The sequence below is a fragment of the Sturnira hondurensis genome, unplaced genomic scaffold (assembly GCF_014824575.4).
Source record: "Sturnira hondurensis isolate 20B ecotype Veracruz unplaced genomic scaffold, ASM1482457v3 Scaffold0015793, whole genome shotgun sequence".
NCBI classification, from domain to species: Eukaryota; Metazoa; Chordata; class Mammalia; order Chiroptera; family Phyllostomidae; genus Sturnira; species Sturnira hondurensis.
In genome coordinates, this window is record NW_028088424.1 from 4,085,200 (window position 1) to 4,099,248 (window position 14,049).

Below are 14,049 nucleotides of genomic sequence, written 5' to 3' on the forward strand. Positions count from 1 at the left end.
ATCTCTGCATCTGGTAGATTGCTTATCTCCAATTCATTTAGCTCTTTTTCTGGAAGGTTTTGTTATTATTTTTATAAACATTTATTCTTTCCCCTATTTTTTAAATTGCCATTCATGTACAGCTGTCTTCATTTTTCCCCAACCTCCCTGCCCCACCTATCTCAACCTCCATCCTTGATCTTACCTGCCTTTGGCTTTGTCCATGTGTCCTTTAGACATATTCCTTGATGATCCTTCTCTTTTTAAGCCCATTATCCCCTCCCACCTCTCCTCTGGTTACTGTGGTTTGTTCTTTATTTCAATGTCTCTTGTTATATTTTGCTTGCTTGTTTGTTGATTAGGTTCCACTTAAAAGGTGAGATCTTATGGTATTCATCTTTCAAATGCCTGGCTTATATCACTTAGCATAATGCTCTCCAGATCCAACCATGCTGTTGTGAAAGGTAGGAGCTCCTTCTTTCTTTCTGCTGCATAGAATTCCACTGTAAACTTACCACAGATTTTTGATCCACTCATTTACTGATGGACATCTAGATTGCTTCCAGCACTTGGCTGTTGTAAATTGTGCTGCTATGAATATTGGTATGCACAGGTTCTTTTTAATTGGTATCTTAGGATTCTTAGGGTATAATCTCAGCAGTGGAATTTCTGGAGTAAAAGGCAGTTCCAGTTGTAGTTTTCTGCAGAAATTTCATACTGATTTCCACAGTGGCTGCACCAGACTGCATTCCCACCAACAGGTGCACTAAGGTTCCCTTTTCTCCACAACCTTGCCAGCTCTTGTTGTTTGTTGATTTGTTTATGATGGACAGTCTGACTGGTGTGAAGTGGTATCTTCCTGTGGTTTTAATTTGCAGCTCCCTGATGGCTAGTGATGCTGAGCATCTTTTCATATGTCTCTGGTCCTCTGTATGTTCTCCTTGGAGAAGTGTTTGTTCAGGCCCTTTGTCCATTTTTTAATTGGGTTGTTTGTCTTCCTGGAGTAGAGTCATGTATATTCTTTATATATTTTGGAGATCAAATCCCTCTTTGAGGCATCATTTGCAACTATGTTTTCCCATATGTTTGGTTCTCTTTCCATTTTAATGCTATTTTCTTTAGCTGTGCAGAAGGTTTTTTTTATTTTGATGAAGTCCTATTTGTTTATTCTTTTCTTTATGTTCCTTGCTTTAGGGGGCATTTTGCTGAAAATATTGCTTCATGGAATACCTGAGAATTTGTTCCTTATGTTCTACTCTAGGACTTTTATGGTATCATAATTTATATTTAAGTTTTTTTATCCATCTTGAGCTTAGTATTTTTAAAAAATTTAAAAAGATTTTATTTATTAATTTTTAGAGAGAAGAAGAAGGGAGGGATAAAGAGAGGGAGAGAAGCATTAATTCATTGCCTTTCACACACCTCAAATAGAGACATGGCCTGCAACCAAAACTGGTGACCTTTTGGTTCACAGGCCCATGCTCAATCCACTGAGCTACACCAGCCAGGGCTTGAGTTTATTTTTGTGTATGGTGTAAGTTTGTGGTTGAATTTCATTTTTTGGCATGTAGCTGTCCAGATTTCCTACCACCATTTGTTGAAGAGGCTATTTCTACTTCATTTTATGCTTCTGCACCTTTTGTCAAATATTAATTGACCATAGAGACATGGGTTTATTTCTGGGCTTTCTCTTCTGCTCCATTGATCTATGTGTTTGTTCTTATGCCAGTACCAGATTGTTTTGATTACCCTGGTCTTGTAATATAGTTTGATGTCAGGTATTGTGATCCTTCCAACTTTGTTCTTTGTTCTCAAAATTGCTGTGGCTATTTGGGGTTGTTTATGGTCCTATATAAATTTTTGAAATGTTTGTTCTATATCTGTGAAATATGTTATTGGTATTTAAATAGGGATTGCACTGAATCCATAAATTGCTTTGGATAATATGGACATTTTGATGATGTTAATTCTTCCAATCAATGAATATGGTGTATGCTTCCATTTTTGTGTGTCTGTCTCCCTTAATTTTTTTCTTCAGTGTTGTGTAGTTTCTGAGTACAGGTGTTTTACTTCCTTGGTTAGGTTTATTCCAAGGTACTTTATTTTTCTTGTTGCTATAGTAAATGGGATTTTTTTCCTGATTTCTGTTTCTGACATTTCATAGTTGGTATATAAACATATCTTCAATTTCTGAGTACTGACTTTGTATCTCACTGTTTTTCTAAATTCACTTAGTAGGTCTAGTAGTTTTATGGTAGACTCTATAGAATATTCTATGTACACTCTCATGTCATCATGTCATCTGCAAACAATGACAGATTTGCTTCCTCCCTTTCAATTTGAATGCACTTTATTTCTTTTTCTTCTCTGATTGCTGTAGCTAGAATTTCCAATACTGTATTGAATAGAAGTGGTGAAAGTAGACATCCTTATCATCCTCCTGATCCTAGTGAGAAAACTTTAAGTTTTTGCATGTTAAGTATGATGTCAGCTGTAGGTTTCTCATATATGGCTTTTGTTATGTTGAGGTATGCTCCTTGTACTACCACTTTGCTGAGTGTTTTTATCATAACTGGGTGCTGTACCTAATCAAATGCTTTTTCTGCAACTATTGATATGATCATGTGATTTTTATCTTTGTTTTTGTTTATGTGATGTATTATATTCCTTGATTTGTAAATATTTACCATGCTTGCATCCCTGGGATGAGTCCCACTTGATCATGGCATATGATCTTTTTAATATATTGCTGGATGTGGTTTGCCAATATTTTGTTGAGGATTTTAGTGTCTCTGTTCATCAGTGATATTGGCCTGTAGTTTTCTTTCTCTGTTGTGTCTTTATCTGGTTTGGGATTAAGATGGTGCTGGCCTCATAAAAAGAGTTTAGTAGTCTTCCATCTTCTTAGACTTTTTTGAATAGTCTGTGAAGGATAGGGGTTAGTTCTTCCTTTAATGTTTTATAAAATTCTTCTGAGAAACCATTTGATGCAGATCCTGGTGTGTTATGGCTGCAATGAACAAATTCACATGGACTACAAAAGTCCTGTGGAGGAAAGCGACAGCATGGCCACTCCCTCAGTGAAGGAGAGGGCCCATCCTCTTACTGGACAGGCTTTTCTTGCTTTTCTGGGCACATTACATTGAGGATGGTCCTCATTTACTATGCACAGGTTCACTTTAGGTGGTTACCTTTTACAGAAAACAAAGGAGAAAATGTTGCTAATTACATCAGAGAAGGATATTTGAAAATACAAAGGGAAAAGTGGTTGAACTGGTTACACTAATCCTTGGGAGGTTTAGAATAGATTTTAGGAAGTTACTTTAAAGATATGCAGTGAACATTTGCTGCCTCAGTTCCAGGTGAGAGAGTTGTAGCAAAAGCAAGCCTCATAGCAGCCTAGGTACAATGCAGGCCTGATTTCCCCTGGGAGAACCTATCCATGGGCATGGGTCCTGTGTGCTGGACCTCGCTCCCCACTGGCCTTTCCAAGTGGGGGCTGGGCTACATTTCTCACTGCCATGCAGAATGGCCCCCTATAACCATCCATTCCAGGGCTTTTGTGTTCTAGGAATTTATTGATTACTGCTTCTATTTCACCAGCTGTTGACCATCTGTTCACCTTTCTCCTTCTTCTTCATTCAGTTTAGGAAGATTACGTTTTTTTCTAGAAATTTGTCCATTTCACCAGGGTTATTGTATTTCTTGGCATGTAGTTTTTTGTAGTAATTTCTTACATTTTTTTGTATTTCTGTGGTATCAGTTGTAATCTCTCCTCTTTCATTTTTGATTTTGTTTATTTGGGTCCTCTCTCTTTTTTCTTGATGAGTCCACTTAAAAGCTTGTCAATTTTGTTTATCTTTTCAAACAATCAGCCACTGGATTTATTGATCTTTTGAATTGTTCATTTATCCCTATGCTGTTTAATTCAGCTCTTATCTTGGTTATTTCCTTCCTTCTTCTTGCTCTGGGCTGTGTTTGTTGTTGTTCCTCCAGTTCTTGAAGATGTAGAGTTAGGTTGTTTATTTGAAATGTGTGTATCTTTTTTAGGTAGCCCTGTATCACTGTGAACTTTCTCAGGACTGCCTTCACAGTGTCACATAGTTTTGGACTGTTGTGTTTTCATTTTCATTTGTTTCCAGAAACTTTTTTGATTTCTTCCTTGCTCTCATTCTTAACCCATTCATTGTTTAATAGCATGCTACTCAATCACCATGAGTTTGGGTGTTTTTGAGTTTTTTTCCTTGAGATTCATTTTTAGTTTCAGCCCCTCGTGGTTGGAGAAAATGCTTGATATGATTTCAATTTTCTTGAATTTTTGTGGCTTGTTTTGTGTCCTATCATGTGGTATATATTTAAAATGTTCCAAGTGTATTTGAAAAGATTGTGTATTTTGTTTCTTTGGATGAGAGCTTCTATATATCTCAGTGAAGTTTATTTGAATTAGGGCATTGTTCAATGCTTCAGTATCCTTCTTGATATTTTGTTTGGAAGATCTGTCCATTTTTGACAGTAAGTGTTAAAATCCCCTACTATAATTGTGTTGCTGTCTATGTTTCTTGAATTCCTCCAGATTTTCCTGATATACTTTAGTGCTCCTATGTTGGTGTATATATGTTTATAATGTTTATGTCTTCTTGATGGACTCTTCCCTTCCATATAATAAACTGTCCTTCTGGGTTTCTTTTTATGGTCTTAGGTTTGAAGTCTCTTTTGTCTGATGTAACTATTGCTATGCCAGCTATTTTTTTCCTGTCAATTTTCTTGTAATATATTTTTTTAACCATTCACTTTTAGTCTGTTTAGGTGTTTTGTTCTTAGGTGGGTCCTGTAGGCAGCATATGTGTGGGTCATATTTTCTTATCCATTCAGCTAGCCTATGTGTTTTGATTAGAGAATTTAATTCACTTAAATTTCAGGTTATTATCAATAGGCACTTATTCATCGCCATTTTACTCCCTTTGTACCTGTGTTCCTATCTTTTCCTTCCTCTTTTTAAAGCAGTTCCTGTAGCATCTCTTGCAGTGCTGGTTTGGTGAAGGTGTATCTTTTTGGCCTTCTTTTGTCTGGAAAGCTACTTATTTCTCCTTCCATTTTAACTGAGAGCCTTACTCGGTAAAGAGTCTTGGTTGCAGGACTTTGCTTTTCATTACTTGGAATATTTCTTGCCATTCCCTTCGGGTTTGTAGTTTTTCCATTGAGAAGTCAGCTGCCAGCCTTATCGGGGCTCCCTTGTGTGTTACTTCCTGTTTCTCCCTTGCTGCCTTTAAAATTCTCTGTCTTTGAATTTTGCCATTTTAATTATGATGTGTCTTGGAGTGGGCCTCTTTGGGTTCTTCTTGATTGAGACCCTCTGTGCTTCTTGGATTTGTGTGACTTTTTCTCTCATCAAATTAGGGAAGTATTCTATGACTACTTTTTTTTAAACAGGTTTTCTATCCCCTGCTCCTCTTCTCCTTCTTGTATCCCTATTATATGTATATTATTATGTTTCATGTTGTCCTGCAGTTCTCTTAAACTCTCTTCATTATTTTTGAGTCTTTTTCCTTTTTTTGCTCTCTCTGGGAGTTTTTTCTACCTTGTCCTGCAGCTCGCTGATTCTGTCCTCTTCTTCATCTAGCCTGCTTTTGATTCTTTCTACTATATTCTTCAATTCAGAGATTGTACTCTTCAGTTCCTCTTGGCACTTGTTGATAGTTTCTATGTCCTTTTTCATGCTGGTAAAATTTGCAGTAAGTTCTTTGTAGCTTTTCTGTAGTTTTTTTTTGTAATTCTCACTGAGCTCTTTGAGCTTCCTTATAAGCATTGTTTTGAACTCAGTATCTGGTAGTTGACTTGCCTCTATTTCATTTAGCATTCTTTCTGAGGGTTCCTCCTTTCCTTTTATTTGGGGGTTGTTTCTTTGTCTTCCCATTATTTGTGAGACTCTTCTTGTTTGCCTCTGCTTCTGAAGTTGATCCGTTTGTACTCTTTGAGTTTGTGTTGTGAACTTCTTGGTAGGAGACTTGTGAGATTCAGTGGTGCAGTCTCTTTGATCTTCTGAACTTTATGCTCTTTGGATGCCCTTTATGACATTTATGTTGGCTCTCTGGATGTAATTGGGTTTTGATTGATGTTGGATCATTGTTTGGTGGGTTTTCCCCTACAGCCCATTGATTGAGGGTCACTCTGCCAACCCTGTCTTTTATGCTGTTGTGCATGTCAGGTTGTGCTGAAGCTGATTCTTCTGTGTGTCCAAGGTTATAAGTCTTCTCTGTCACTATTGTTCAGTTGTTTGTTCTAGGTGATTTCTCCACAATTTAGATATAATTCCAGATTTTTCCTGGGGGGAGGTTAGTGTGGCTTCCATTCATTCTTCCACCATCTTGTCACTTTTCTTTTTCTGGAGTTTTGATCTGTTCTTCCTTTTGGGCCATATTTCTCTTACTCCTCATTTCAGCAGCCTCCTTAGGTTTGTTTCTTTGTATTAGGTATAGCTGATATGATTCCACATTTTGGTAGTGTGGCTGTAGGTGTCCTGTAGGGTCTAGTGGACAGCCTCCTCTGTCAGCAAAGCTGGGTACTCAAGGGGCACCTTTCATGTTGCTGAGTACATTCTGTTCTTGTAGTTGAGACTTGATTGCAGTTAGCAGGTCAGAAGAAGGGAATCACCCAGACTACCCAGCTATGAGGACTAGCTGTGACCACTGTCCACCAACTTCTGCCCTCTATGGAGGATCAGCTGTGCAAGGGTAGGGTGGCTGTGCTCTGACATGGTCTGTAGTTGTTTGCTGGGTGTGCAGGCTCTGGTATTTCTCTGGTGGTGCAGGCTAAGGTTGGCCCCCATCTTTGTTTTGCCCAGTGCCACCTGCCTGAACTATAAAGCAATTTGAGATGGCTGCTACTTGTGTTGGGCTTGGAGATTACCAGGCAAAGACAAGCTGTGAATCTAGGCTGATTGCTCTTAGTGCTGGGCCTGAATTCCCTTAGCAAGAGGCATGGTGTGTTAGGGGCTCATTGAGGCTGGCTCTTACTTGTTTGAGAGGATTTAGGAAGTTGTGAAACATGAGCCAAGACTAGCCATTCAGGTGGAAAAGCAGCTTGGGTGGGCCCATAAATTGGGCAGGATGGAGTTTCTGGGGATTTCCAGGGCAGGGCCAACAGTGTTATTCTGGTTGATAAAATCTCAGTAATGGCACCAGCCTGCCAACTCTGTGGCCCAATCTGGATGGATGTGGTTTCTTTAATTCTATAGTTGTCAGACTTCCATTCAACTCAATTTCTGAATGATGGTTCTTCTATATTTTAGTTGTAATTTTGATATGGTTGTATGAGGAAGAGAGCTGTGGTTACCTGTGCTCTTCTGGTCATCTTGACCAGAAGTCTCCTGGTGGCACTTCAAAACTCTTTTTAGAAGTGAGCAGATGCAGCGTAAACATGCCCTTTGCCTTTTGCTCTTTGCCCTTCCTCTTCTTGCATAGGACACAGTTGAGTTGTTGGAGGTACAGCATTCATCTTGAGACACTAAGGTAACAAGCATGAGAATTAATATCAGGTGCTAAGAAGGCTGAGCAGAAAGTCTCAGTTGCTTGATGACACATACAGATTAATAAAAATAAAAGTATTTCCCCTTAGAAACACTTTGATAGCTTCCCATTTTTACTTGAAATATAATTTAAACTTTTTTGAGAGATTCATCATGGTATGGCTGGCCTTGGCCAACTTCCCACCTCATCTTTCATCACTTTCCTACTTGTTCACTAGCCCAGCCACATTACCATCTTTCAATTTTGTGAACACCCTTTTGGTAAATTTGCACACACAGTTTTCTCTGACTCAGCAGGAGCTCAGGAGGAAACAGATGATAGGCTCAAACTTGGTAATCCAGATAAGTTTGGTAAAGGGTAGGTTAGAAGGAAACCACTAAGGGATGGTGCAGTGCACTAATGTTTGTAATAGCAGGGAGCCATTCATCCACAGGCCTGAAGGACAAAAACAGCAGTCCACTGGAGGTCACCTGGTAGAACTGTGTCTTTTAGAGGAACAAAGCTGATAACCCATAGGTACTTGGGCATTAAGAGTGCAGAGCTCACTGTTAACTAAAATGATTAGGGNGGAGCTCAGGAGGAAACAGATGATAGGCTCAAACTTGGTAATCCAGATAAGTTTGGTAAAGGGTAGGTTAGAAGGAAACCACTAAGGGATGGTGCAGTGCACTAATGTTTGTAATAGCAGGGAGCCATTCATCCACAGGCCTGAAGGACAAAAACAGCAGTCCACTGGAGGTCACCTGGTAGAACTGTGTCTTTTAGAGGAGCAAAGCTGATAACCCATAGGTACTTGAGCATTAAGAGTGCAGAGCTCACTGTTAACTAAAATGATTAGGGTAGTTGGTGTAGTAAAATAGCCTGCCTGTCTAATTGTGCATTATATTTGAAGGCTTGCCTACCTGATATAAAAGGCTCAGCTTTTTGCTAAGTCACATGGGTCAGAGCCTCACAGGACATGTCTAAGACTAATGCCATTATAGGCCTCTTGGTCTCAAACATCCAAGTACTGACAAGGCTCAACAGTTGTATTAAGGGTCAGACCACATTCAGAGGGAATGTGGAAGGTGACACTGGCAAACTGGTCTATAAAAGATCATCCTGTTCTACCCTTTGCCCTCCTGAGAGTCAGCACCCCTTCACTGGGGTGGATGAGTAGGTGAGGCAGACAACTGACCCTCCCAGAAAAGAGCAAAGCTGACAAGGGAGGAGCCATTTTTGAAGTCTGTCACCTTTCCTGAAGCTCCTGCCTTCAGGCTTGGGGAGGACACCCCAACCCTCAGGAAGTCCCCACCGTCTTCCTTCTTGCATCCTAAGTGGTCCCATACCTCCAGCAGGGTGTCTAGGAGATCCCCCGTATCAAGTGTCTAAAAGGCTGAGGATGGTGGCTCTATTACATGTGGCACCAGAGGTGGTGTTCACGTGGGTGAAGGAACTGAGTGGGACATGATTCCCTGTATTCTCAGCTCAGTCTCTGATGGTGAAACTGCTGGATCCAGGGGTGCTTTAGGGTGTAAGGTCAATTTGAAGGTATTCTTGTAATGGAGAAAGGTAGGCCTCTTATCCACACAAAAGTTGAAATGGCAAAAAATATGGCATGTGTACACAGCCAAACTTATCTTAGGTTAACCTTAAGAATGGATTTATATTTTAATTCTTGTTACCAAGAAAATGTCCAATTCAGGAATTGCCATAATTAAAGTCCTGTGAGTTTTCGATAAAACACGTACATAAATAGTTCCATATTTATTTTAACTACTATCTTATAAGATGTTAAAACATTAAAATGTTGAGAAAATTTTAATTTTTTTTTGAAATAATTGAAATCATTATTTTAATTATTTTTTGTCTATTTATACATAAACAGTACACTACATCTATTCTCTTTTTTTACAGAAATGGTAGCCTATTATATTAATTGTTTAGTGCTTTGCTTATTTAATGTGAGGATGTATTTTGAAATCTTTTCATTTCAGTACATACTGAGCTGGGTCAGTCACCTTTTAAGATGTACACACAGGCCTGGCTGGTGTAGCTCAGTGGATTGAGAATGGGCCTGTGAACAAGAGTATCATGGTTTGATTCCCAGTCAGGGCACATGCCTGGGTTGCAGGCCAGTTCCCAGAAGGGGACACACAAGAGGCAACCATACATTGATATTTCTCTTCCTCACTCCTTCCTGTCCTCTCTAAAGATTAAAAAAAAAAAAAAGATGTACACACAGTATTCCATTGTATGGTTATACCATGTTTTAACCAGTCCTCTATTGGTAGACATACAGATTTTTCCAATATTTTGCTAATGTAGTGTTAAAATTAATAATCTTGTACACGTATCCTATAAATGTAATTACTGAGTTGAAATTTAAGAGCATTTGTGTGTGTATATTCTGACAAATATCAGAATGTCTGTGTTTTTGTTTTGGTGATTATCTTCCTGTAACATGACATATAAATTTACATGCACAATGAATTTACATAAAATATCTCATGTTCTGTTTCTTTATTTTTAAGATTTTATTTATTTATTTTTAGATTGAGGGGAAGGTAGGGAAAAAGAGAGGGAAAGAAATATCAATGTGAGAGAGAAACATCAATCATTTGCTTCTCGTTCACTCCCCCACTGGAGACTAAACCCACTACCCAGGCATGTGCCCTGACTAGAATCAAACTGATCACCTTTAGCTTTGGACCTTTCATGACACCCAAGCAAGTGAGCTACACTGGTCAGGGCCATCATTTGTTTCTTTTTTTTTTAATTGGACATTTTTTTTATCCAAGATCATTTCTTTTCTTTCTTTTTTTATTTTTAAACTTTTTGTTGTTATTTTATTATGGTTGTTTGAATTTTTTCCCATTTGTCTTCCTCCACCTAGCCCACCGCCTGCTCCCACAGTCAATCCATGTCCATGGGTCATTCATACATGTTCCTTGACTAGTCTCTTCCCCTGCTTTCCACCAGTATCCCCCTCTCTCCTCCCCTCTGGTCACTATAAGTCTGTTCCATGTTTCCATGCCTCTAATTGTATTTTGTTCACCAGTTTATTTTGTTCATTAGATTCCTCTTATAGGTGAGATTATATGGTATTTGTCTTTCACTGTCTGGCTTATTTCACTTAGCATAATATTCTCTAGTTCCATCCATGCTGTTGCAAAAGGTAGGAGTTCCTTCGTTCTTTTCTCTGTATAGTATTCCATTGTGTAAGTGTACCACAGATTTTGACACACTCATTTATTGATGACAACTAGGCTGTTTCCAGCACTTGGCTATTGTAAGTAACACTGAACATAGGAGTGTATAAGTTCTTTTTAATTAGTGTTTCAGGATTCTTAGGGTGTATTCCCAGCAATGGAATCATTGGGTCAAAAGGCCCCTTTCTTCAGCAATATCTACTGATGCCTGACCAAAATGATTTATTTAATACTTTGCCCCAATTTCTCCTGTAATCTACTATATTTTTGTTCATTAAATTATTTATCTTGCATTTACACTTATTTCTTTTAAAATGTGTGTTTTAATAAACAAGTTAATATTTGTTTTACATATAGTTATACATTACTATATATGGTGTATATAGTATATAGTATAGTTTATATTATTTGTTATATATAACACACGGGATGTTATACAAGAGTATAATATAGTATGATATAGTATTTGATATTATATGTAATGTGCTATATTATACATAGTATGTAAATTACTATATGTAATATACTATGTCTCATATATAACTTATTAAAACACAAATTTTAATGTTTATATATTTAGCATATTTGTATATATATAAACACACACACACTATATATATATATATATTACCAGGCTAAAAATGATAAGGAAATCTCTCTACCTGACCTCATCCAACTTTTGTTATTTATAGCATGCCAATGATATCACAGTTTATGATGCTTACACTCTGTTTTCTAGCAAAAATCCCCATAGTTACTACTATAGCTAAGTAGCTAAGAGGATTAGGTGACTGTCATAGTTCTAAGAGTTTTTTACCACTTATCTCTTGTTTGGCTAAAGTTAATTTTCTACTTATTTATTTATTTATTTACTTATTGATTTACTTATTCCTTATCCTCACCCAAGGGCATGCTCACTGATCTCAGAGTGAGGGGAAAGGATAGAGAGGGAGAGAAACATCAATGTGAGAGGGAAACATTGATTGGTTGCCTCTCTTATACACCCCTGACCTGGGGACCAAACTTGCAACCTAGGCATGTGCCTTGACCAGAAAATTAAACCCATGACCTTTAGGTTTATGGGATGACATTCAACCAACTGAGCCACACTGGCTGGACTGGTCTTCTACATTTTTTTAAAGGTTCATTGGGACTATATACCCTGAGTTTCCTGTAATAGTGGGATTTTTTAAATGGTTGAATCTATAAGTAATCAGATTTATTTGATATTTAGTATGAGGTAAGAGTACAAATTTACTTCTAACCTCTAGTAATATATGATTTCTAGTAAAGCAATTTTTTCTATTACTTCTTTAATCTTCAGAAAGATTAAACTGTCCAAGGACAAACTGAGAATTAATAGTTGTTTTCCTTTGAGGAAACTGAGACAGCAAACAGAAAAAAAATGTGTTCAATGAATTTGAGGGTTTAGTGGAGAAAAAGTGTGAAAAATTAACTACAGGAAGAAAAGGAAATAGGGGCTAGAGGGTGTCCTATAGATTGAATGAAAATGGAAGAATCAAGGAAAAAGTACATGGGAGAAAAAAGGCATTCAGTACATTTTATTTGCTGAATTAGTGAGTGAAATCAAGGTTTCTGGGCTGCATAATGAGAGTTAGAGTATAAGCAACATAGAAAATAAAAAGGTTGTGGTTAGAAACTGTGAGATGCCAGTTGGGTGATAACAAAGTAGGTTGTCAAAATACCTTAGATGTGTACATCACTGGTACTTAGAAGAACCACCAGAAGACTGAGGTTTTAATTGGTTTGAATATGGGAGCTAAATTCTTTCAGGGAAATGGAGAAATTTTGGGAGATGAAGATTTAGTCAGCTACCTAGTTATTCCATGAATGTGGGGAAACAATCAATGCTATGAGGCAGGTCCAATCTTCTATTCATTGTATAGGTTAGGAAATGAAGCGGGAAGATGTAAAAAATGTGCTATGACCATAATATTAATGATTGCCAGAGTCAAAATTCAGGTCCAGCCAATCTGACTTTGAAGCCTATGATCTAATCATTTTGCAGCTCCCCCCCTGTGTATGTGGTGAGGCTGGTATTGTCACTTAATGTGAATACAACCCTAGGGTTGGAGAAAAGGCTGAGTGTGAACTGCTAAATTTTGTCATAGCTACAGTTGTGCTATGGGGCATCTCAGAGAGCTCTTGAGCTATCTTGTATACATAATTTGGAAGGAAACTTTTCCATTCCATGGTTGCTCTCATTCTCCAAGAATGAGCTGGGTCACAAGAGGAGGAGACTGACATAAAAAAACAAACAAACCAAATAAAAAAAACTCTTAGTCATTTCAGAAACCATGATATTTCTTTACAATGTACTGAACAATTTATCCATTTATTTAATAAACATTTTTGAATCTGTCTTGCACTATATATAGTAGTTAGTAGTAATAATGGTCATTCAAAGTGAGATCTCTAATCAAGAGAAATTTAAAATTTAGTTGGGGAAACAAGTTAGTGTAATGTAAAGATTTCACTCTATCCCTCTCATTTATTTCAGTCTCTCAGTTACAAAACTGTGGGGAGACTGAGGGAATATTACATAGTTCTCAGTTTAAGAAACTTCCCCATATATTGTGAGGCATTTTAATGCTATGTTCTTGGTCTACCCAGGATATATTGAATTCTGAGAAAGGTTTTATTGATTAAGTGGAAAAAGTGAATGGTTTCCCCCCAAAATCTTTGTGGAATCCTTTAAATTATAAAAATGACCCAGTCATTTGGCCCTAACATAAATTCCAGCAGTGTTTCATGAATCATTTTATTTGAAAATGAGAGCAAACAAGGGAAAGACTACATACTAAGTCGTGAAAGATGAGCACTTTTGTACATCTTTCTGGAATGCTTTCCCTCTAGGTTGCTGTCCTTGTACCTTCTCTTTTACATCACTGAATATTACTCACTTTTTCTGTTCTCTTTCTAAATATTGCTTCCTTCCAGAAGCTTTCTGAACTCTCAGCTCTTGGGAATGTGACTCTGCTTCCTCCCAGCACTGTTCTGTATCAGGCATCACACAGTATTGTCGTAGCTTGGTACTGGTATTTTCTCTAGACAGCCCTTACATGTTGACAATGGCTGTAGCTGTCTAGTTTGACATTGTATTCCCATCTCAAGGTCAGCCGTATTATAGTTGTTTCTTTTAAAGATTTTATTTATCTATTTTTAGAGAGACAGGAAAAGAGAGAGAGAGAGAGAGAGAGAGAGAAAGAAACATCAATGTGTGAGATAAACCTTGATCAATTGCCTCTCACATGTCCTCAACCAGGGACTTGGCTGCGACCCAGGTCTTTACCCTGACTGGTAATCAAACTGGTGACTCTGGTTCACAGGCC

General features: G+C 37.8%; 1 pseudogene; it reads right to left on the reverse strand.

Moving 5' to 3' along the window:
• Window positions 1–8,432: 8,432 nt before the first annotated feature.
• LOC119000575 (NXPE family member 1-like) lies at window positions 8,433–13,727 on the reverse strand (annotated as a pseudogene).
• Between the last annotated feature and the right edge of the window lie 322 nt (window positions 13,728–14,049).